At 48.7% G+C, this 23,616-nt stretch overlaps 1 protein-coding gene across 4 annotated transcripts in view; it reads right to left on the bottom strand.

The window, feature by feature from the left end:
* E75 (ecdysone-induced protein 75) overlaps positions 1 to 23,616 on the bottom strand; it is a 162,595-nt gene that overhangs the window by 40,466 nt on the left and 98,513 nt on the right. The window contains exon 1 of one of the 4 annotated variants that reach the window (XM_076435854.1): positions 1 to 23,616. This exon is cut by the window's left edge and continues 23,382 nt beyond it. The exons of the other annotated variants lie outside the window; for them this stretch is intronic. The gene's annotated coding sequence lies outside the window, so the exon portion shown is untranslated. 4 annotated transcript variants of the gene reach the window in all.

Genomic DNA, 23,616 nt, shown 5'->3' with positions numbered 1-23,616 from the left:
AGAGAAGATCGGCTATCGCCGAATTCCTCGGAGAATTAAATCTGCGATGGATAGCGGCGCAGCGGAGGATTCATCTCGAACGATCGCGATACAAAACGAAAAGCGGCCGGTGCGCGCGGACACTCTTAACCCTGTTTTTCCCCGGGTACATACGCGGGATTCTAGCTCACGGCACGGAACGTAATATTAACGGCCTGTTGGGATATGCTGATAACGGTCGCCAACAGAAACAAGACGAAGTCTCTCGATCCCGGGCGTATCTTCCGCACGATTATCCGGAACTTTCGATCGTGATGCCGGCCGGACGGATGGTAGGCTGGCAGGCTGCTCGCGGCCCATTTTCCATCGATCCTCGATCTCTTCCTGTGTTGTTCATGCGCGAGGAAGGATCGTCCGACGATGTTTCGCTTGGGCGAAGCAGATCGTCGACGAGGAAGGTTCGAGAGACGTCGTTACAGAACGCAAGAGGAACCGCTATTCCGTACGGGCGTTCACGTACGATCCAACGCGTGACGAGGATGGCTCGCGGGGCCAAGTAAGAGGAACAGGAAGGTGGGGGGAACTATACAGTCTTCCAGCGAGAAGTCACGTTTCGTCACCGAATTACCTAATGCCGCCGTCCGAATCGTGTCGTTGGGTCACCGTTGTCGAATTCGGGCTGCTCCACCGGAAATCGGACGTCTACGTTTTGTCGAGAGATTTTCACCCGCCTTTTGGATTCTCAAGATTTTTTAATAAATCTGTTTTTAAGAGATAGATGGAGGAGATGGGTGAAATGATTGCGAGCAAGGAATAGCTTCAGGGGCAAAGCAGCAACCGTTGAACTAGTTCTCCCGCGGTTGGTATCGACGTTCGGAGGAAATCATTTCAACGAGTTTCATTAATGATCTGGTCGGACATGTTTCGTACGTTCATTTTCATGTATAACACGCGGATTACCAGTTCAATGCTCATAAATATTACCGCGGGGTTAAAATCTTTCCTTTTTTTCACCGAAACGGAAAGTGTATGATTCAATACATATACCCGACATACTATTTACTTACTCTGTTTCATTTTGAGAGTCAATCGTTCACGAATCCGACACCAAACGACAAACTGAGAAGGAAAACTGACGGATGAGGTTGAAAATAGACCACCGGGAAGACCTATGGCATTTCAGTGACCCGCGACCTTTGGATCCATTTATTTATTTTCGTGTTACGGCGCGCGGAGACAATTCTCGAAATGTTTAATCCAGGTGGTAGGGGAACGTGTGTTCAGAAGTTCACGGTTACCTTGAAAAGCATCATGACGGTACATTACGAAACGGTGGCGTGGCCGGCGTGTGCACGTAGCATTCTCCTCGACGCGACGCGAGAAAGAGCGGCTTTGGTATCCGAGAGAGGGAATGAAAGACAGAAGGGACGAAAGCCTTGTTGGTGGGGTCTGCAGTTTGTTGCCCGGTGACCGAGTTCATCGCCTCCTTCTCGTTGCCGATGCCCCGAAATCGAGAATCTTCGAGAAGCGGCCGAGAGCCGCTCGACGAGACTCGCTTTTTCATCGAAAGCTGCTCCGCCGAAGGAAATCGAAAAACTAAGGAACCGCTTGCCACCCAAATCCCCAGAAACACGAACACACCGGCCGCGACGTGCGCTTCATCAACAGTATATATGTACCACTTTTTCGCTGAATGCTTTAGCTAGTTCTTGCCCCGAACTTAAAGAGGTTCTCCCTCATTCGTCCCTCGTTTCACCAGCTGACTCTGTGCCTCGGTGTCAAATTGGCTAATTTTACGAACGTACGATTTTACAAAAATATAATTAATTCATTCGCATTTACCTCAAAAACTAAACATTTGTTCGACCTGGAATATTTCCAATCTCTATAATCTTTTCTAAAGAGACACCTCGTTGAAGATTAGACACACGATCGAACACCTTTTTTCTCAAACAAGAATATAAAATTGAATTCTGGCGACATTATGCGACTTATCAAAAATTCGTCTACGAATTGGGAAGAGACATTTATTTCGCTGTTACTCGCAAGGAGCAAAGTGTATCAGATTCGAAGAATGTGTTGAAATAATTCCCCTTGATCGCGCACGAAACGTTCGGCTTAATGGTCGACCCGCCAATCGGCCGTCTTGTTGGAAATTGAACGCTCGATCGAGGACGTCGCCGACGACAACGACCGTGAACCCACTTCTTTTTGTTTGGCCTTTAGAATTTTTGTCTATCAGTCCTTGGTCTCGTCCGTCTCGTTAGTCAACGCTCGCCTAAGCGGAGATCGACCTCGAGAGGCTCGAGAATCCCGAGGCTGACTATAAAATAAATAATCTGGTAGGTGGTTGATGTTAAGGGACATCCTAACTTCTCTAGTTGAAATGTGGAGCAATAATAAAAATCGTGAAACCAGATAGCCGAAGGATGTTCGATCTACGGGCGCGCAGCGATCTGTTCGCCTGCGAAAACAGCAGAAAACACGGCTCGATCTTTCGTAATCGAGATCCCCGCTAGTTTCACGGGTTCACTGCACCCCGCGCACTGCCGCGCTCGGTGGGCAAGATAACTGAATCTGCATCCCACTTTTCAGCCTGTGCTACGGTGCGGTGCGGCGCGGCGCGGCGCCGCGATACCCGACCGATCGCATTTGGACGGGTTGCATCCCAGGGAACTTTCAGCGATACTATTTTCCGACCGACCAGTCTTACCGGTCACCGAAGAGAAATATGAACTGTATCGGCCCGTAGTTCAGTGAACCGCGGTGAACATTAAACCGAGCGTCGCGTTAGCTGCCTCCGGTACCCGCTCGCCTCTAAATCGCGATCGCCACGAATATTCCTCCCATTGCCGAGGACCTGCGACTTGAAATCAACTGCGAGATACCGTGTGCCATGTAATCGACTAAACTAGTTGACTAAATCCTTTGATGCAAAAAGGAATATTATAAAACACAAAAGGCAGCAGGTCCTCAGGAGGAATTATGCATCGAGTTCCCAAAATTGCAGAGAAATTATTTCATTTCCGCTAGGAAAATATTCTCAGTTTTCCTAAAAATCATGAAAAACCCAAAACGTTGTCAAGGATTTGAAAAATTTAGGGTACACTGCGGTCCAGGTGTGCAGGATTGCGTTGAATTGCAATTGAACTACTTTACGAATTACAATTACAAAATATATATTTCAATTACATTGTATTCGATTATTTCGTAATTCGAAATTCAGTCGCTTCGTTCAATTAAGTTCTAATGTAATTTATGTAATTCTGATCTATTCAAACTTCAAGCATCCTGTTACGAAGATTGCTGCATTTCCGAACATTCTCATAAAGAATCACGGACAGAAACGAAAAATATTTTTCACATTAAGCGAGTAATGTACGCATCGAGTAATTTACATTGTATCTCGATTATACTCGTGATTCGCGTGATTAGCAATGAAATTAAGTGAAAGGTTCGAATGATGCAATGCAATTACAATGTAATTCGAATACTGTGCATACATATATGAAACACAATGTAATTCAAACATGTACGTAATTCTCTGCGATGAGTCACCTCCGAAATTTCGAGCAAATAATTGCCAGGTGTTTTCCGGCGAGTAATGGCGACGCTCTATGTCGAAGTTATCACCGGCGCGGCGCGGCGGCGCGGCGTCCCCCGTCGATGCAAAAGTGTTAGGAGGCGTCGCGTCGCGTCGGTTCGGTATCGTTGTTCCGCGAGGACAATGCACGGGCCGAGACGGTACAGCGTCGGTCAGTGGCCGTGTGCCTTGGACGGTTACGTATCACGTATTCACAACGCGAACTTCTCTTTGATCGGTCATCGGCACGACCCTCGGCCAGCGGCAGCACACGCCGCTCGTCGTTGCTGCACGTGCACGCTCGCACACGTTCTCACACGGTCGCTCGCGTGAACACGGTTAGAGAAGGGGGCACACGCCTGCACACGTTCTCGCGATGCCACGTTGTTCCTTCGCGCATTAGACGGAGTTCATTGTAGCGAAAACCTGGCCAGGATCGTTGTCCTGCCTCTTCCTCGGCCCCGATGCCCGATCGACGCCCGATCGACGCCCGTTCGATGGATCGTATCTCGACGAAACGATCAGGGTCTACGAACGCGGATAGCACGCCGCTCGATTCGTATCTCCTCGACAGAGATTAATTTTAAAAACGGAGGATGCTGCTCTAAGACGCCTCGGTAATTAGTCTTCGTTCAAGGTATCAGGCTAGGGAGCCACGTATCAAGGACTAAGATAGGGAATCTCGTCTTTGAGGAAGTTAGGTCTCGCGAAGCGAAATTCTCGAGGTTTTTCGATGTTGAAGATCTTGTAGCAGACGCCTGTGTGTATACGATGGTGTGGGGGAACAAATTTGTAGTTCAGGATACATCTTTCTGTCTACTTGCGCGGCAGGGGTCCTAATATTCTGATTGAGAATGTATGTTATTGTTTTTGCATTTACTCGGACTGGGCAATTTTGTTCGTTAGTCTGATGGATGGACGCATGCTGCGATTCGCGCTACATCGGCGCTCCTGCACTTTTTGGTCGTTTGTTCGAACTGTATAAGTACACTATTTTCTGTAGAACGTTGGAAGGATCTCGTAGATGAAGCATAAGAGAATCGAAGTGATCGGCCAGCGGGGGGAGTGTGAATAATCGAGACCAAGCGAACGGCCACAGCCGAAAGTAAATTTCGGCCGAGTAAAAGTGAAGCGCGGGTCCGAGCGATCGAGCAGTCCCCGATTAACATCGCGGCGGATAGAACGGAAACGGTAAACGGCTCCCCCATCGGCATTCTTCCGCGGGCGTAATTGTTCGTCCCATTACGTTTAACTGTGAAACGCTAGACCCCAATTGGGCCAATCGTACGGGCCACCGAACACGGAGAACAACGAACCGGCCCCGATAAGATCGAACGGCCGAACACACCTCCGCGCCGCGCGCCGCTCCTCCGTGGACCTTTCGTATCGCGAGCTTGAAAGTGGTTCTACCGGGCGACTACTTTCGTTCTTAGGAAAACAAACAATAGAGAATTTCGTTGGCTCTTGGCACTCGGCTGTACCAACCTGTTGAACATCATCCGCCGCGAGGAAACTCGTCGTTCGAATAGATTTGGAAAAATCTCGTCGACTCGAAAACCCGAACTGCGATTGAAACAGTAAAAACATTCGAAGAATTTGCACGTATTCTTGTATTATGTTCGATGTTGAAAACTCTGTTAGGTCGTTCGAAAAGTCATTTCGTTTTTTCTCAAGAGAAAATGAAAGCCAATTGTTTACCATTTGGAATAAGTTTCGTCACTCCAGTTTGTTGCAATTCAGGTAGACAATTTTTGAGGACGATGACGAAAATGCACACTGGGACTGAACTAGGATTTACTCAGCTCCGTTGGCTGAGGATCGGACTGGACCTAGCCATCAGAAATCACCGGAAACGTCTATCGGAAGCTGCAGAATGAAACGTCTGGAAATCGGAGCGCACACTCGTGAAATCTGGGCATTGTTCTCGTCGGAGAGGAATCCGAATTAATGGGATTAGAGGATGGGAGGCGAAGGATCGAAGACCCCACGTCAGATGCTAACTAAGAGGCAGTGCTAGAAGCAACAAAGTCGTCGAGCTAGGTGAATCGCGACGCAACGAGCCACGGCCGCTCCAGATCCGTCGTTCTAAATTCATAAGTACCGACAGTGTAATCGAGTCCAATCCGTAGATCGAGCGGGCTGACGCTGGTTCGCGTGCCTGAGGTTCTGCAACGAGCGTGAAAGGGGAATAAGGCGCGGCGAGATGGTTCTAGCGAAGGTGGAACAGAGACGAGAGAGAGAGCGACTTAACGGAGGGGGGAATACTCGGCCAACGAGACGTGGAGGGGTTGGGGGGAGGGGATATGGACTGTGCGAGATACCCTGCTCGCTGGATGGGGAGGGAGGTTGGTGAACGCAACTGGACGCCGCGCCGGTCACTCACCTCCAACCATATTGCTCTACATCCACGGAAGATAAAGCGCGGAGGGGTGGGAAGGCTCATGCTCGGAGTTTTGCATCGAATGCGAGTGACCCAACTTATGTAATTGCGGGAAATTTCACTCGCGATCCCACTTCGTTCCCCTACGACCTACGATCTCGAATATCCAGCTATTAATCGCTTATGGTCCTCGGGAATTACGTTACGCTACCCTCTGTAGAGGAGCCGGGAATTTCTTCACTTGTTTCATCCCTGTTCTTCGCTGATCAATTCTTCCGTTCGTTTCGTGTTTTAACCGTTTGCACTCGACTAATTGTGAAACAGAACTCTTCAGCACAATTAGTGAAATTTGAGCGCGGATATCTCGGAAACTATGCGACATAGCGAAAAACTGTATACAGACAATCCTATGGCAAATATTGTCAGCTTTAACATATTTTAACTCGAAAATTCAACATTTCTTCTCCGATCTAGCATACATATTTCCATTCCTCATGATTTTTTACATTTTATGGATGTGAAGTTGGCGTAGTACCTCGTACAATACCTAAATGTTTAGTAATTGATTAAGTGAGAAAGTGGAATCGTGTAAAATGTTATTTCCAGTGAGTTTCTTCTTCTAGCATTTTTTGAAAATTTCTCGCAGCCAAAAAGTGAATGAAGATCCGCAGTCTACTGATACGGACATATTTAATCGTGTAAACAATATTTTCAATAACGGTTTTTAGTGGCGCCTAGCCCAGACCGAAAGACACATAGTGCAAGTTGCACGCCGACAGTCAAATTGGATTCGCTGGTGCTGGTAGCACTGTCGCCGCTCAGATTCGCGGCGTTTCTAATGTATAAGCGGCAAGTGGATCTAGGTCGGAAACAGTTCTCGTTGAAATTTCGTCAGACGATCGAGTTTCCATGTACGTGGCCATTTACACGGTTATTGTTCCATACCGCGGGCTAACTACAAAGTGACTGGTGAGAGTGTCACGAAACAATACACAATGCCGCGCCGCGCCGCGCCGGGACGGAGAAAGTATCCGCGAATGCGTGTATCTGGAAAACACGGTAGGTGCGTGACGGATAAACCTGTCATCGGGTACGTGACCATTCTTCGCCAACTACGCAGTGAGAACGCTCTACTTTCCGAATTACCAGTCCGAGAACATTTCTACAAAATTCACCTTAAATACCATTAATTATTATTTTTCTAAAAATGCTGATTTGCATAATCCCGTACGCAAATATTTTTTGCGCGAGACCATGTATCACGTTTCGTACACAACCCATTATTAATCTCATAGACGTTAGAAGTATACATATATTTCATTAGTGACGCGTTCGATCGTGATTTATACACTTATTAGCATGTTTCATTGAACGCTGAATTATGATCACGCATAATTCCGTCTATTCGGAAATCTTGTCAAATTCGAATGAAATAAAACGTTTCCGTGTCCGCGATCAATATTTATGGTCCCGTTCGGTATAATTGCCGATAGGATCATTTAAATGTAAAATGGTTTAAGAATTTATTACACGGTGCTTTTATAGTTCTCGAACGATTGTTGTCTACGAAATATACGATGGCCGATAGGAATCTCGCTAGAAATTTCTGTGTGCTACTTCGCGATCAGAAATTCGCAATACGGTTTCGTAACCGGTGAGAAACTGGGGGTTCACGAATTTTTTTCACGACGCGACGCCTAGGCTTAGAATAAGGACCGCGGAGGAGAATAATGGCGCGCGTGGCTCGTTCTTGGGCCCCTGTCGGACCCCTGCCACGGGGAGTCGGACGATACAGCGTTTCGTTACATAACGACGAAAGTAGGCGAGAGCATGAATTTGGTTATTCGGTCAGCGGCGCAGCCGGAGGACCAATCGGACGCCTCGGGCCACGGCGCGGCGCACTCGACGATGGTCCACAAAAACCGTACAAATAGAAAGAATACGGGTCTCGATGTTCTCCTGTTTTAATTGGGGCTAATTAACGGCAAGACCACCGGATATTTCGTCATTCCCGTTACCCAGATGTGACTCACTTTATTCCAAGCTGCTTGGAATATTTAAATAGCAATAACTGTGAGAGCAATACTGATCCAGCCAATGGAGCTGAACTATTTTATGTACATCTAGCAGCACGCATCTGCTTCAATCATTGTCCTGGAACCCCTATGTCAAACAACCTCAAAACTGTCCCCTATCAATAAACTCATTTCACAAATGGGTCACCTTAAATCAACTGAAACAGCTACTAAAAAACTGATCCATTGTCATCTGAATTGCTGGCCTTTCTGTCTTCCGAGTATACGCTAATTAATGTTATGAAACGTGTATGAAAACGTAGTATACATGTGTATATGTGTTTCTTGTTTCAACACTAAACGAATCCAAGTTTCATTTTTCACAATATCGTAAAAATTGCATTGAATTAATTTCGTTTAAACTGATGTGACGCGGAGTTGTGTAACCGATAAACTTCCACAATTACGGGCACAATTATGAATTGATTCAAGTTTGAACCACGGAAGAGATGCGATGAAATTCTGCAGTGAAACGATCACGAAATTTGCAGAACGTGCTGGAAAATGTTGGGTACCGACGTGATGTGTAAAACTAACGAAATTCGACGTGCGACGTTAAAGGGGTTCGGGATGACTGATGGAGCATGAATCCCCTAAAATTCCCGGGTAGCAGGAACGAGGCGAGGAATCCGAGCAGCTCGGACATGCCAGCATCATCATCGGGAGCGGCGCAGCGCGGCGCGGTGCGGCGTCGATCGTGCGGCGTTCTAACGCCCCGGTGCAGCCACTTTTCATTCTTCGCTCGTTCCTCGCGAGGTGCACCGGCGCACGGCTCTTGAGCGCGATGCATCGGGTTCAGTGAACCCGACCTGACCCTCGCTATATCGATGCTAATGCGGGACCACGCCAACGCAACCGAACGCAACGCGGAGCGGAGCGGGGACCAACAAGAACGGTGGACTCTCGACGGCTGTTGGCCTATCGGCGCGGCGGGCGAACGGTCGCTCGTTACCGCAACCGGGCCGCTCAGAAGAGGCTTCCATCACCGGTGTGTTCCCCGGGTCTAACTGTCCGGAAGAGGGACGCATCCTTTCGTCGGAACGGGAATCAACCGGCCCGTAAATCTGCCCGGCTAGAAAGAAACTGCCGGGTTGCGCCGCGCCGGGCGTTTCGCTGCGAATTTTCGAGACAGTTTGACTGCCTCGTTTGACAGTTTGACTGCATCCACGCCGCGCCGCTCGCCGTGTTTCTCCGCTCCTCCGTGAGAAACTCGAGCCGATTCTCCTCGAGGCCTGGCCCGATCGATCCTTGTCCGGGGCGTGTATACGGGTGTTCCCGAGGTAACGGAATCCCGGCCGTGAAATATTTCGCTGCGACGCGTTATTAAGCCCGCCGGGTCAGCCTCGAGGTCGCGATCATCGTAGGAAATGTTTTAAGTTAATAGGGGCCCCGCCGTAATTGCGAACTCTGTGTTGCATGTGGTCGTTTTATTTGTTCGGCTCGATCCTGCCTCGAGATACCACGCTAGGATTTTAGCGTGTCCCGGTGAGCATGATTTATACTGTTTGGCGGGTGACGGCCTGAAACCAACGCAACGGTTACCTGTCCGTCTTACGACGATGGACTTGATACCGCGTTTGATGGAGCTCCGAAAAACTATATTCTCTTCCTCCCTGTACAATAAGAATAAGGTCTGCATCGGGTCAGACGAATCGCAGAATTTTTACAACATTCTATGCAGAGGCTTGTCTATTCAAAATAAAATTTCAGCACTATTGCTGAGCCTTCGGTACGGTTCCAAGCATAAACATATATTTTGCATTGAAGTAGTTGTTTTACAGAACATAAAAAGTTATTCATGTTGGAGTTCATACGAAGTTCCATTTGAATTGAAAAATAGCAAAATTCTAATCGCGCTTCGTCTCGAAAGAAGAGATTCCGCGGGTGATATTTTCATATCGCGCCGAGGTGGTCTCGAGTCCAGCAAACTGTGACTGCAGCTCATGAATTTGTATTTCGCGTGTAAAGACGTTAAATTGAATTTAGCCGTCCATAAAGATGAAATATAACCTGGGGAAGGATGCGCAATTTTAATCGCACGTTCCATTTAATGCCCTTCGGCCGTTCTTCCAGGAAGAGATTCGGATCGCGGTGTTAGGTGAGTCAGCTTGTTCGTGGTTAGTTTTGAAAGAATAGAGGAATGTGTATCGCCAAGTACACAACGGTCCTTTTGCGATTCTCCCAGCAAGCAGCGAGCGGTGAGCGCGCGGCGCAGCGCGGCGCGGCGTTGCTGCTCGCCTCTAACGATGCATCGACCTCTCTCTCCGGTCGCGGCGCGGCGTGTGTGTGCATCGGCTAGTGCACCGACGGATCTACAGTTAGGCGAACCGAATTCGCGACAATGAACGAGGAAGTCAACCGCGTCTTCACCGGCCGACCTATTTTTAGGACCACGAACGCGCAGCCCCGCGTAAATTTAAATGGCCTACCTTCCCGTTTTCTACCTCTCTCTCTCTCTCTCTCTCTCTCTCTCTCTCTCTCTCTCTCGCCGAGCCCCGTGATTCATCGACTTTTTCGAGACCGGAAATCGATCCCCTATTTTCGTTGGCCCCGGGTGAACGCCCTCCTTCGAATCACGTGCCAGCATACCGGCGGATGCACCGCGCACACGCTCTGCTTTCGAGCTGATCTACTCTCCGTTTAGCATAATAATTCTTTTCGAAATGGTATCGACATATTTTTCTCGGTACATACCGTTACCAAGCGAAGCAGAAAAAGCTTCGACAGCTTTCCGTAAATATTGACGCGTTCGCTGACATTCGCCACGCATTGCAATTTATTAAAAAATAGCCAAGTTAATTTCTTCTGCTCTGTGGTGATTAGACAGCGGATCTTTGTGCAAAATAACAATTTTCCACCTGAATTACGACAAACTGGAGTGAAATGGAAATTTATTTTCATTCTTAATATGTTTGCCAGGTTGAAAATAATATAACAGTATTTTTAAATTTTCTTCTAATGTTTTGACTGTGTAATTACATCTACCCACGTTTGCCATAAATGCATAAAATCCGCTGTCCAGCGGAGGCACTTTATGCATCTACGTGACAGGAGTCTCAAAATGAAGTTTGCAGTCCGATGCATCGTGATTCCCCATGTTCTCACGTTTCTAATTCGGTTTCGCCTCGTTCTCGTCAACCGAGCACCGACCGAGCGGCTTGCTCTCGATTCCGATTAACCCGCTTCGATTGATCCAGCTTGAACGAGCGTTCGATCTCGTCGATCCCACCCACACGATCTGCTCGACTTCTCCTTTAAAGGGCACCTGCCGCTGCGATGAAAGCGAGTTTACGCAGATAACGCGAACAATATCGAACCGCGCCGCGGAATCATTGTATGCAAATTGCGAGCGTTCTTTGCGCCAACCATATCTTTTGCAACCCCGCGCCGCGCCGCGAGGTGTAAAATGGCTCTTAATTAGTGTCGAATCAGTCACGAGTCCAATCCAGTTCGCGAAATTAATTCGTCGACATTTAACGCGTCTTTTCCCAACGAAAGTAATTCGATCTCTCCTCAATGATCAGTTAAATATCAATAAAACGAATCCTTATATGCGAAATAAAAATTGCCTGCGTCGAACTTGAAGGTTAGTTCTGCCGTTAATAGTTGTAATATGTAGATGAAAAATCATATATTGACGTTTTCTGACAATATTAAATTTCGTTTACACAATTTTGCGATAAATGTTATACATATAAAATATAAATGCGTAGAGATCCGCAGTCTAATCATGGCCTTCAGTCATTTTTCTAGGCAACGACGAAGAGCTCTCTCAGTGTGTAACTGTTCGACGCTGTAATAAACGCAATCTCGACTGCATCGGTTATCACGGATGAGACTTTCTCAGCGGAAGAAACAATGCTCGATTCATTTGATTATGCGGTGTCAGAGGCGAACGATTACGAGCGTTGCGGACGTTAAAGGAAACGTAAACGCGGGCTATTACGTTGAACCCGTCGACTGCCGTAACGTCGTTAACCGAGGCCAGAAATGATCCAAAGTACAGGGGCGCCATATTCGTCGACCTTCGCCGGTCATCGGCTCGACGGACGTTTTAGCGGTCCTTCGAAATTTTATGGTGCCAGGCGGAAGCTGTTATGTACAATGTTTTTCGAGGATCGTCCTCTGAATAAGCTATGAGTGGAAGCGTTACGAGCGACCAGCCTGTAATACTTTCCAAACGGCCTCGCACTATAATTTTACCAAATTATAAACCGACTCGCAAATTGTTTGCTGTTTACGCGAGCCTCGTAAATCAGGCTTCGGCTGTCGCGCAAAAATTTCTTAATTCGTCTTTGCCAAGAGTTCAACATATTTGCACAATTTGATGAAAAAATCTCTTCGACGGATTTCGTCGCGGATACCGGATACAATCAAGCAGCGAACTTTAATCGACAAAATATTTTCCATTTTCCCAACCAAGCCCCAACAATTTTTCACGTGTTCCACCACGACAACGCTAGGTCACACAATATTTACACTAATTTGAAAAAATTACGAGGCTATCGACCGGACTTTGAAATTGATTTTCTCGGAGAAGATCGCGGGTCGAAGCTTGATCCTCTATTTCCAGGTTCCCGTTTCGAACGTTTGAAAAGGCAGCCCATGCCCGCGGACCCAAAACAACGGAAGCCGTGGATCGTTAGATCCCTGGGGCTGCCAGACGCGAAGCAGACGACCCAAGTGAGCGTTTGAATATTCATTACTGCTTGAATGAAGCGTCGCGTGGCCTGCAGCTTGGTGTCACGCCAGTTCTTATGACGATCGACGTTCATAGAGCAGAGAGGTCGTCGGTCTAGCGACGATTCAGTATCGTGATAAGGGGCGGAGAGCAAGGGGAACTACGCAGTTCCCATACGAATCGGTAACGAAACCCATTGGACTCGGTCCTTCCGGCTCGTGGGACCTTGACCAACGCCGTTCACCGATGCCTGGCCCGGTATTTTCGACTCGGTGTCCGTAGAGGAACAACAACCCGGGACGTTGACCCGACGGAAACCGCCCACGGCGTCATCGAATCGCGCGAAATAATTTGCGAACGATCCTCGCGAGCCGGATGGTGACTTGCGCTTCGGGGAACGCTGATACCGTCCGAGGAAACGAGGTCGACGACCATCGAATTCGACCGGGAATCCTTCATCGACGATCTCCCTCGACGACGCGACGCGACGTTTGAATTCCTGGACGGTTGTGTGCCTAGGAAGTTCTCGAATCTCGACCCATCGAGATTTTCCGAGAATCCGAACACGTGTTTCTGAAACGGTCGCTGAGGATCGATGTGGATTTTGTAGATGTTCCATGATTTTCCAGTGGGACCCAGGCCTGTTCAGTTTTCGAGGATCGTGTTATCAGGTGGTCGTTCCTACGCGATCGCTTTCGATTCACTCATCGAATATAAGCTGTAGCGATCGATACCGAGGAATCAATTACCAGCTAGTCGAGTAGGTAATGCTAGTGTGGGATACTGTTACTTATATGTATAGATAGTGCAATTTCCGGTTACACGATGGACATTCCTTCACGCGCGGTTTTAACGACCGGGACCGTCAGGAATCGGCTTCGATTCGAATTAGAAGTAGCTCGATTGAATCGCAGGACACATGCTTCTGGATCTGCAGTTGAGATAAACGCGGACTTGCTAACAAGTAACTAGGTTAAATCACCATAAACGAACTACCTAAAAATCCCGAGAATAAGAACCCAGAGAGGAGGAGCAAGCTTCTAGAATCTTCAAAAACCGATTGACCTATTTCAGGTTTGGGGACCAGTAAACACACAGGACCGACCACACAAAAACAGGTTACGGTTCCCCATCGAAATCTTTTGACCTTCTGATCTCGTTAGATCAAAAGCTGAAAACCTGAATCGATCGTTAGGCGAGCAGAGGCTAACGAGCGATCGATCCGCGTAGTCACGCTGGAAGCATTTCGTCTAGTCATTGAGTAGTCGGCATTGACGAGGTTTTGGCGGGCTCTGTTCTACGACGATTACTATAGCGAGTGAGTGAGGAGAGGAGAGGAGAGGAGAGGGGCGTATCGAGGCGAGGGAAAAAAGCGTCCTCGCACGAAGGTGTCACTGACTCCTGTACGTAGGTGATCGACCTCCATAGTCCCCACCTTGCTTGCTCCGCTCTGATCCTCTGTCCTCTCCCCACCGTTTCTTCCTCTTTCTCTGGTTGGCACTGTTGCCCCTCTTTCCTCCAGGCGTCTGCGAACGCGTGCGGCAGTGACGTAACGCCGGTTATTCAACCTGGTTGGTTGGCCAGTGACGAAATGCCAATGCCCACGCTCAGCTCCGCGAAAGTTCCTTTTTTGCGAGCAATTGCCCCGCCATTGTCAGCGTCGCGGCGGCTCCTAACAGAGAAGAAGATCCGAGAGAGGTCCTCCGATAAGACGGTTTTGGAAACAACCTGGACCACGAAGAAGGCAGGGGATCTAAACTGCATTCGCAGACAGGATCGTCACCCGATAGCTAGATCAGAGAGATTAGCAGGGTGCCGAGAAGGGTTGCTAAGCTGACTGTAGCCGATAGCTGGTCTTTGTGTTGATTACCGTGGATTTGTAACTGATAGGTAGGATCGAGTGACCTAATGATATTCAGAGGAACAGGATAAAGCCGGCTGGCTGGACTCTGGAGTCCTTAGATCTAATAGAACCAAGTCTACCGTGATATACGGGATGATTGCGAAACATCTTTCGATGCTCCTCGGTTTCTCGTTCGACTTGAACTGGTCGGCATTGATCTCGGTAGATGTTTCGTATACTTCCGATCCATAGTTTAATATTAATGTCACTTTCCGAGGATTTTCACTATGCAAATGCGTAGAGAGACGAGAACGTGACGTAACGACACGTCGAAACAGGCGATTGCATTGGGCATTGGGAAGAGAAAGTAGCGGAGAGAGGCGTCTAATACGAATCTAACGCGATGGAAGGGGCCAGGAGGTAAACGGAGGCTCAGCCTAAATCCACAGGGCCTAGACGTAGACGCGAACGAAAGTGTTTACTGTTTACAGACGTTACTTTCGGGCTTTGCCACCGCGTCACCGTGGCCTCGTTTGCCAGCGTTAGAAACGACTTTCCGTCTAGAAGCGAGAAGCTGTCCGAGGCTGCCTAGACTTCCGCGTTCACAAATCGAGTTCTTTTTTTTCGCTCCTTCTTGACCCTCGGCCGATGGACACCTTCCCATTCCGCGCGATGTACGTATAATCATCCATCGTTTTAACCTTCGGTCTGTTCGGTCGTAAATAAAATCATGCTTCCACTAATTTTTCTTCAAACATTTCTAATTTGAAGGATCTTCGAAAAAGTCTTGAAGCGTCGCGAAGCCGCCCCCCATAGACGGAACAATTATAATCTGATTACTTCCCCGTGACCGGCGCGGCGCGCGGCGAGGCAATATATTAATTAGAAAATCTCATAAATATTAAACGGCTCTGCCTCGGTTCACCGCCGCTTAGGAACAAGCGGCGCGGCGCGGCGTCGGGCACATTACCGCAGCTCGCGCGCTAATAACATCGCGAATCTAGTCCCGGCGATCATTTCCCGACGCGGCGCAGCCTTACCGCGGGATCTCGCCCGAGGATTCACCGTTACGCTAATCAACGGCAAAAAGCACCATCGGAGGTCTTAGCCGCGGAACTGCACTCACACGGTCCCGGCCCCATTAAGGAACTCGCACTTCCCATTCCCATTTCCCGACGACTCGCAAACGATCCTTCGTCTTAACGAACGCGAGCTCCTCGCGACACGCACGCTGAAGTTGTGGGAAAGTATCCCGGGCTGTCTTCGGTATCCACTATTTTAACCCTCTTTAATACTGCCAGCTGCAGAGAACAGGTGGAATATTCAAAAACAGGATTGATTACACGTTTACGCACAAATCTGTGTTTGCAAAACGTTTGAAAACGCCGTATGTTACAATTTCGAAGAATTTCAGTTTATGCATTAATCGAGCTTTATTGTATGTACAGAAATGCTACTGAACTGTACTGAAAGGCTCAAAAAGAATAATGCAATTTAACCGTCGACCTGTGTCAAAGCATTAGCGATCGCAACTTTAAACGGCAATACTTCGAAACTGAAAGTATGTGACATGCAGCGTTCTTCCTGATAACCACAGAAATATGTAGTGGGGGTTTATCGACCCGATAGATTGGCCCGATGCCGGTAAAAGGGTTAAGCATCTTGGAGAGCTAGGGAGGAAGCCGCATGGCCGAAAACCGGTCCCATTTTCGCGAGGACGCGACCCGTGCACGTGCGCGAGCACGAGGACACGCGGCCCGAGCCAAGTGCGTTGACACGGAATGTCCTCGCCATGAAGGGGCAGGGACGAGAGAAGCATAGGTCACTCACCGTTCGACTCTGCTTGGCGCGAAACGACGCCATACTGTCGCGAATTCTCCAGAACGTGGCGGAAGGCGGAAGATTCGCCAACGTCGAAACATTTTCTGACGATTTTCTAAATCGATGCAGATCGTTGACGATGGAGGAGATCGTAAAATTTTGTTTTCGCGAGCCTCTCAAGGAAATCGAAAAATTACATTCAAATCCAATCTGCACATTCATCTTAAAGGATCTCATAGCAACGCACATTTGTATGTACATCCCCTTTGTTCATCCCTAGACATTCTTAATTTCTATGTTCAGGATTGTGGTGCGTGTTTCGCCGTGTTCTAACGCAAACAGTACTCGCATCCTTGACGTCTACACTGACGGTATCCTGCGGAATAACGGCAATCGCGGCCCGGGACACACGTGCCAGGTCCTTGCCGATGAGTGATCAAACTTTCCGGTTACTCGGTTGCGTCACCGACCGAATCTCGATAGGCGGAGAGTCGCCGCGCCGATTTGTTTGCTATACCGCCGCAGACAGGTTCGAATGCTTCCGGGAGATTTACGTCGCCGGAGACTTCGACGCCTGGTGAGGAGGAAGACACTGGTTGCGCGGATCCTCCTCTGTCAATGAGACGAGGAAAGGTGGTTCACTGATAGCTCGATCAATTTTCTATTGTTATTGTATGCTGTGTTTATTTCAACATTTTACAAATTGCGTTTTCCTGGATAATGTAGTACTTACTCCAATACAATATCACAAAATCATGAACACAGGTAATAAAAAATATTCATATAGATATATGTACATAATCAATTAGAGGTATCAAGGCATCCCAGAAGAGTGCTGCCAACTCATACACATTTTTCAAAGATAAAATACAAGAACATAATGACAACCTAAATATTTCGTAATTAAAAATTGTATACCACCGTAACTAAATCGAATGTTAACTTCTCCGCTTAATGATTCGAATCGAGGAGAAATCATATTGAATTTAAACAATTTTTCAACAATTTCGAATTTCATCTACTCAATTTTCCTATAAATGCATAGAGATCCGCAGTCTACAAGTAATTATTTATCGTACGACCTGACACGCAGTGGAAGGTGCGTGGAAATGGGTTCGGTAGAAAAAGCGAAGTAAGAAAACCCGATTCGTGGGACGGAATCGCAGATTAAACGACCGATTCGTTCGAATGGCGGCCGGCACCGGTTGAGTGGGTCACCCGCATCAATCGGAGAGCCGAGTCTAGCCAAAACAACCGGCAGGAAAACCGTGCAGGAGGAAAGAGCGATCAGGAAACACGGAGGCTTCAAAGTGGAACGTAACCGAGCCGGGGGCAACGACCGGCTTTGTCACCGGGCGACCTGAAATTTCATTAAGGGCGTCCAGGCATTGCGCAAGCGATTAGGATCGTCACGGTGTTTACCGACGTTGCTGTCCGCCTGGTGAACGGGACGAAAGTCTACGATCGTTTGTATCGGCTTCTCTGTAGAAGAGCCCGTGGAAAATTTCCACGTCGGATAGGCATGTAGGATGTCCGACTACTCTATTCCTTTTTTGTCTACGCCCTTCGGGAAACTGCTGGCATAAAGACATACCTGGCCTCCGATGGTAATGGCTGGACAGAATTAATGGGAAGCGTAGGTGCTCGCATGAGATATTCACTCGTCAGACCGGCCGATTAAGGTAGCATACCTTTTACCGAAACGAATTTTTCTTACCAACTCTTACATTTTTATCATCGAATCTATGTATATCGCTTCCTCTTCAGCGCTATTTCAATTCCAGGAGCTCAATCCGACGCTCGATTGTTCGAATCAAGAATTATAATCATGTTTTCCATCACATTTTCCAAAATCCACAACGGATTTTAAAACCACTAAAACCGTTCGAAAAATTTAAACATACTGTTACATTCTTTTCAATGAAAATTCAGTCTGTCGCGATTCAGGTACAACATTTTTACTTTGCAGAAAGATTCGAACAATAAAATATTTAATAAAGAGGAAACGATCCATCACATTCGATTGCAGCAATGTTGTGCGACGTATCGTGGGTCGGCGCTGTTCGCTAGCTGCTCGTAGACCTAGACGCGAGGCAGATTCGAGTAGATGGGTGGACGATCGAAAATAATCTGGGTTTCGCAAGTCGTTCTTGTCCGGCGCGGAAAGGAAGGCCATCGGGGTCGTAGGCTTCGAGCTCGGCCTATTTGCCGATAGCGATTGACATCGGTGATTTGATTCAAATTCAGATTGATCAAACATCGGTGATTCAAATGACGTTGAACAAACAGCGTCTTTCGTATAGCTTCCTTCGGGCCTTCGATCCTACTCTATAATCGAGGCGCCAGTAGAAATTCCAATACCATTATTCTTTTCATTCATAAATTGTAAAAAGCACAACTGTTGTGCACGAACGAACAGGTTCAATTCGATGTTCACAATGTGAAAATGATTACATGGAATAAAAATGATCTGGATTGAGAAAGAAATATGTATCTTGAGTTTGGAATTAGAATTGCTTCGAGTCCAAAGGGTGAACCGTTTGATAAACGTTTCGATTTCCTCTTGCGACACGTTCATCTGATCGGCCGAAGCTGCAACGACTTCGAAGGGTCATTAAGGTGTCCCAACGACAAAGTGTCTGAACAAACAGGTACTAAAAAGACCTAGCCGCGGCGAAGCTGACCATTAAAAGCGAGCGGATTCAGACGTCGTCGCGTCGTCGAAGAATATTCGAGAGCTGGTCGCTGGTCGCCATAAATCTTGGAGAGGGTCGGCGTGGGCTGGGAGAGGCGATCAGCCTCGGAGGTCCCCGAATGGTCCACGTAACATTCTGTCGCTGATATAAGCGAGCAGCCAACGAGTGCGGGGCGTCTCTAACGCGTGAAAGTAAGAGCTGTCGGTGTGTGCCGCGCCGGCCTTGATTCGGCTGGGGTTACCGTCCGACATCCAGGACGGCCGAGGCCCGTTTGACGTTGCTCAATAACAAGCCGGGTATATCGTAAAAGCGGCCGCCTCGCGAGCCTTCGTTACGAAATTCCTGTTACCGGCTCTTTAGCGCCAGCCTTCGCGCGTTTAGAAGGGGACTCGCTCGAGACCCTCCTCTGCTCTCATACACTTTTTTCCCCGGGCCAGGTGACAACGATTCGGACGTCTCTTTAGCTGGTCTTGATCCACGGATGGCTTCGTTTTGAGGTCAAGGGACACCAGGACCAACCAGTGAAAGTGCCGCGCCAGGTCCAAACGATTCGGGTTGACTTGAACCGCGAGGATGCTGCGCGAGGATCGCTTCTGCTGATTTTCTGTAGGCTTGCGGAGAGGATCGTTTCGTTTTGAGGTCAAGGGACAGCGGGACCCCGGCCAGCCAGTGAAAGTGCCGCGTTAGGTTCGAAGGATTCTGTTGGTTCTTTCTGCCGAAGACTCCTCGATACGACTGCCGGCTTCTAGATCGTGCGGCGAGGCATAGACAGTTTCGTTTTGAGGTCAAGAGACAGCCAGACCCTGGCAAACGAGTGAAAGTGTCGGTCGCAATCGGCTTACCACCGCACCGATGTCCCCGGTTCACTCCCGGTGTGAAGGCTTTTGGACAGTTTTTATGGCTTCGAGATGATCGCTGAGGCTTGTGTACGAACGCGGACGGTTTCGCTTTGCGGTCAGGCTACGGGTACTGTGAAAGCGCCCGATTGGATAACTATTCTTCTAATGGGACTGGAGTGCGAAGGTTTTCGACTTGTAAAGGGATGTCGGCGGCTCGTCGAAGGATTTTGTAATTAGCCAGGAATTCATTCCACCTGTGACCACAAATACCTCGACCGCAATCTCCGGTGGTCTATCGATACGTCTAATGATTAAGAAATTGTGCACGAGTTATTCAATCGCGTGATTCATCGCCGCGATACGTAAATCTATACAAAGAAGTGAGCCCATTAACGGTGGTTGGGAAAAAAAATCGGGTGATCAAGGATTCTCAAGTTGATTCAGTTTCTTCGATGAACTATGATCGTTCGTTGTTCACTCGAAATTGGACCTTTGAGATAATCCGAACGAGCCTGAACGCTATCGGTGTTCCGGTTCCCTGGCGTCGACTGCGTGACCCACTGAACAACGCTCGTCTATCTGGAGGCAGATATGACATAACTCACCGGAGGATGAGTCAGCTGACGAGTCGAACGCGGCGGGAATTTCGAGGAGGGAGAGAAAGAAGCCGCCGGGAAAGAAATGTCGTCGTCGTCGGAAACGCGACGAGGTCAGACCTGCTTTCTCCGAGGAGGAGCAGTCGGCAGCAGGTAGCAGCGATCGAGAGTAAAAGCAACGCCGCGCCGGAGCAAACCGGAGAGATAGAGAGCCGGTTGGCAAGTCCCGGGTGGCGCGAGCGAGAGAGAGAGAGCGAGAGAAAGACAACCGGGGAGAAAGGTGAAAGCACTCTCACCTCGCTCTCCTCGTAGCCGTGGAGATCTTTTCGGTTTTTATGCGGTACTCCCCGGAGAATACGATTCGCCAGGCGCCTCGGGGACTTCGTCCCAGTTACTGGCGCAGCGCGGCGTCCCGACGCGATTCATCATCCTGATCGAGAGTCCAGGCTCTCCGCTTGTGCACGTGACGCGTCCGGGGCATCTGCAAGAACTGGCTTCCCTGAATTCCGCCTCGCAACCAAGAATTTTGCAATCAGGTCTCTCGTTGCGTGAACTCATTAGCCCGCTCCTGTTTACACACACCGCTTGGCTTCGGCTTCCTCCGGGACTTCTCTTTGTCCGTCCGATTTCTTCAAAGACCAAAACACGATGCATCTTTGTCGGACAACATTAAGATTCATCGATCCAAAGAATCCTCATCGAATCATTCTTGATCGACGTCCACGAAGTTGAGGTAGACCGTTACACGAAAACAAGGAGCACAGTGGGAACAAGTGCTGGAACGTCACAGCGATGGAGTCGCGTCAACGGTGCCTCGGAATCGTAACGAGCGCCGGCGATGGAGTCCCGGAAGTCGCGTCATTTCGAGCACATTATGTGGGACGCAGAACAGCGAGTTTTGAATAGCGAAGCGAAGGGATAAAGCTAACCTCGATAGCGGGCGTAGACCTCGCGAGCGGTTGTTGTAGTCATAGAACAACGGCCCTGAGCCTTTGTGAAGCGTTGCGAAACACAAGAGAGTCAGGCCGCCGCGCCGCTGCGCTGGTGCACGCTCGTATCTATTATTACGTGATTTTTTTTTTCGTCGGACTCAGGGCCGCGGTGACTGTAGCCTTCTATCGGGATCAGATGTCCGGCTCGCGCCTACACACCTGAGCGGCTCGATTAAAATCGGATTAAACGGCGGCGAGTGGCATAACGATCCCCGTCAATGTTGCGCGAACAAGTTCCCGACTGGTCGGAACGAGAAAGTGCGCCGAACAAGGAAACTCACGACTTTCCTGAGATTTTTACGACGCGACGTTGGCGGTACATCAATATCGATCCTAGAGGATGCGATGACAGCATTAGCTTAGCACCTGTTTGACAGGTTCTCGTTGATTGCGAAACTGTCTGATGGCAGCGATTAGTATCAAATGAAAGTCGACCCAGGCATGGGTGATGCAGGGGTTAATGAAACCGGCTCGGCGCGATGATCCGGCGCGGCGCGGCGTGCCGATCGTGGTCGTCGCTCAACAGGACTCGAGTTTGGCTCCTGACAGATAAATGCTTTTATGTAATGCTGCCAGGGCTCTAGTCTGGATAAAGAGACGTAAAACGTTGCGCAATGACCCCGTTGGGCGTTTCGGCCAGGCCGTGTTGGGAAATCCGTCGTGCCGTTAAAAATGTCGGTCATCGGCACATTCTCGTTCCACGAAAACATGCCGTAGCGCAAGATCGGCTATGCTTTTGCCCATTCGCCAGGGGCGTTCAATGGGCTATCGATTCTCGTCGCTTCCGTTGTTAAATCCTAACTTGTTGAGCCATCGTCTACTCGATGGGAGTCGAGCATCGTAAACTCCCAGTTTCGGTACACTTTGACGTGTTCCGCTGATTAAATTGCACAAGCGGCCAAACTCCCCAAGCGGCTACATAGCTGGGGCAGCGAGAACACTCGAGCGATTATGCGACCTGGGTAGATCGAGTGGGCAGGTGACTCAGCGGCTTAGTCGTCTAATTGGTCGAGTCCCCAACAGGTCCGAATTCCTTGGGAACTAATACGAAACTCGAGAAAGTTGGAAGCCGAATTGGCTGCTCGAACGGTGGCCTAACGACTGCCAGAAATGAATTTCGCGACTTCGATTGGGAGTTAGCGGGGGCCGTTACGAAGATTGCTTCCGCCTCTGCCGCCGCCGTGTTGTCCCGGGGGTCATTTTCCTGGGTAAAGGCGGTGAACTTGAGAAACACGCCGAGAGGCGTAGACGCCCCGCCGCCGCGCCGCGCCGCGCCGCCGCTGAGAGGCGGTGAATCGCGAACGTTGGCAGCGCCATCGGACAGAGTTTCGTGGAAGTTCTTCGGCAGGTATGCATCGGTTCGCTGACGCTAGGTGGCAGGTAGACTGGCCGTGGCAGCGGGCAATGTCAATGTCAATGAGCACGTGAGCCCCGCTCGAGGAAAAATCGATACGCCTCAGTGTCAAAGCTTTTCCCGGCGAAAGGGGGTAACTGCATATGCGAAACGATCCCGGGAATATCCGAGGGATCAGCAATGATGCGATAAAATGTCTATTTAGGTCCTCCTCGCTTCCTCCTTTGGCTCTTGGCGAGAACTTGCACCTCGTGCTTTATTCACCGTGTTTATTTTTTAATGGCCCAGTAAAGAAACTGGAGAAAAATTCTACAGCATCTGCCACCTAGAGAACTGATGCTTCCAGGGGTTTTTTCAATTTTTATTGTACGAATAGCAACACTTTACATATGCAATTCTTTGAATGGATCCTCTACGATGTTGTTCGCCCAGCTGTGAATATTTTATTCGATTGCACAATGTAGTCTAGGCACCAGCAGCTAATCGTCTACGACATTGGTCCTGCGCGCAGCAAGTCGCGAGGATGTTAAGATGAGAATAACTTCCATCTCTTGATGAAACACTGTCTCTGCCAGTCTCTAGACCTCTAACAATCTACAAGGAACAACTATCATACTATATACAGCCAACTTGTTCCAGAGGCACAATGTCCTCTAAGATCATTTTATCGATCCATGTTTGAAACATCCAGCAAGATTATTCGATAAGGAGATGCAGCATGACGTGTGCGATAATGTTACAGACTCCGGATGACGTAACACCGAGAGATGATTGAAA

This window comes from Lasioglossum baleicum, chromosome 12, assembly GCF_051020765.1.
Source record: "Lasioglossum baleicum chromosome 12, iyLasBale1, whole genome shotgun sequence".
NCBI classification, from domain to species: domain Eukaryota; kingdom Metazoa; phylum Arthropoda; class Insecta; order Hymenoptera; family Halictidae; genus Lasioglossum; species Lasioglossum baleicum.
Note: the sequence above shows the minus strand (reverse complement) of the source record. Positions and strands in the feature narration are given on the sequence as shown.